Source organism: Sarcophilus harrisii, chromosome 2, assembly GCF_902635505.1.
Source record: "Sarcophilus harrisii chromosome 2, mSarHar1.11, whole genome shotgun sequence".
Classification (NCBI taxonomy): Eukaryota; Metazoa; Chordata; class Mammalia; order Dasyuromorphia; family Dasyuridae; genus Sarcophilus; species Sarcophilus harrisii.
This window is the reverse complement of record NC_045427.1, coordinates 45,461,539-45,463,922: the sequence shown is the minus strand read 5'-3', so window position 1 is coordinate 45,463,922 and position 2,384 is coordinate 45,461,539.

Below are 2,384 nucleotides of genomic sequence, written 5' to 3'. Positions count from 1 at the left end.
TTTTTGTTTTTACTATAGTCCGGCCCTCCAACAGTCTGAGGGACAGTGAACTGGCCCCCTATTTAAAAAGTTTGAGGACCCCTCCACTATGGTGCCATCTAGCTGCCTTAGTTTGGTTGGAAAAGAGGAAAAATAATTGCCTTTGCCCAGTGGTCCCAGAGTTTCTCCAGGGGTGGCTGTTTCTGTCATGATCTGTCCCTTATATAGTATGACAAGGAAACATGGTGTGAAGACTGAAGGGTTGAAGTTCTGCCTTCCTAATCCCTAGAATTCCAAGATCTCTTCACCTCTGATGAGTTAAAACTGGAAGAGATTCTATCTAGTGGATGATTCTTAAGTCAGAATCCAAGAACTTTTAGATAGATATAAAGATACAGATATATACATCTATATACACATATTTTGATAATAATTAATACTTAAAATGCCTTACATAATTTATATATAAACATTATATTTTAATGTCTGCAAAACAAAGTGATAACTCTGGAAATGCAAACTTCTTCAACTACACTAAGTGACTTGTCTAGGGTCTTACAGCTTGTAAGCCCTAGAATAAGAATGCTTTCCCGCCTAACGGTATTTAGCAATTACATTTCAATTTCATTTGTAATGTTCTGTACTTTATTTTATACATTTAAAACCACTTTTCTAGGACAACCTGGTGGCACATTGGCTAGAGCACTGGCCCTGGAGTTTGAATCCAGATGCAAACACTGTGTGACCCTGGGCAAGTCAATGACCATCAAAACAAAACGTTATTCTCAGAAGGGGTTCAGAGGCTTCGTCAGACTGTCGCTGAAGGATCTGGTCCATGGCACAAAAGGGGTTATGACCCTCTGCTCTGGTCCACCCTTCTCATTGTACAAACGAGGAATCTGGGACCTAGAAAGTGAAAGTCTGTCCAGTCACACAGGAAGTAAGTGATGGGGTCAGAACTTCAACCTATGTCCCTAGAGTCCCAAAGCAACATCATGTGTTCTGCTGCATTAATTTGCAGTCATAAACCCAGAATTTAGGATCCCTGGAGGCCATCTAGTCCAAGTCCCTCATTTTAGGTCAAGGGAGGTTAGGGAATTAGAAAGGCTTCCTTGGGTTAATGATCACAAGGAAAATTTGGGCCTTCAGACATCCAAAGCTTTGGTTTCTCTGCTAGGGTATATCTCGTCCTCCTCCTCCTCCTCCTCCTTCTCCTCCTCCCTCGCTGAGTGATGGGGGGGCGGGGCTCACCCTTTCAGAGACTCAGTTTCCTTATCTGCAAAATGGGTGTGTTTTTTGAGCTCCATGCATTTGTTATGAAGAAATCGATTTGGAAGTTTTCGAGAGCTAAATAAATGTGAGTCGTTGTTATGACTGCCATTATAACAATCACTCCCCCACTCTGGCCACTGGCCACCTCCTGTCAGACCTAGCAGGGTTGCACAATGGGAGGGACATGTTCTGTTTGGGAGGAGAGGAAGAAGGGGAAGAGGAAGAAGAGGAACCCAGAGGGGACTTGGAATCTCTCGATTCCCGGGGAGCAGCTGGTTTGCATTTTGGACAGCGCTTGCCCTGGGACCTTGCGGGGGATTGCACGCAGCCCGCCTCCTCCCAGCCCCTTCCATTTCCCCCCATCCGAGAGGCCCCCTGGGCTCCTGCCAGAGACACAGTCTCAGCAGGCACACCCTGGGAACACAAGGTTACGGGGAGCTATCCCACCACGCCGAGAAAGTCTCAGTGGGACAGAAACCGCTTTCAGAAGCCTGTCTCAGCTTCTTCTCCCCTCCCCTGCCTCCTCCCAGCTTGAGTTCAGCAGGCGACTGAGCAATATTTGGGGCCCTCAGCCATCACGTCCTCCACAAAGCTCCCAAATGCCCTTTCCTAGCCCCCTCCACTCCCCTCGGCTCCCTGGCGTTGCCAGGGCCTCGAGATCCACCAGACCCCCGCCCGTAGATCGCCAGCGTGGGGCTGGGGGATAGATATCGACTCTGGGGGCCCACCATTGCCCCCGCTGACTATCACCATTCGCTCTCGGTCTCATTTTTCTCGCGGATGGACAGAATGACTCCCAAAGTCCCTTCCAGCTCTAATTCTATGCTTGAACCCTAGCCAATGGACCAGAGAGGAAAGCATCACGGGGGAATCATTTCTCGGTCCAGAGGAAAGCCCCTTCCTCTTACACTTCGTTATTCTCTCCATCCTCCATCCTGGCTCTGCATCCTCAGCGGTTTGGAGGTATGGGCTTATGGGATTGGGAGTTTGGAGGGAAGCTTAGAGATGATTCAGGCCGATTTTTAATGGTAACTAAAAGTGTTTTGCACTCTCTGAAGCTCACTGTATATCATTCTTATTGTTGTTCTTTTAGAGCAGAGCATCCTGGAGTCTATGAAGGTGACCTGACTCTC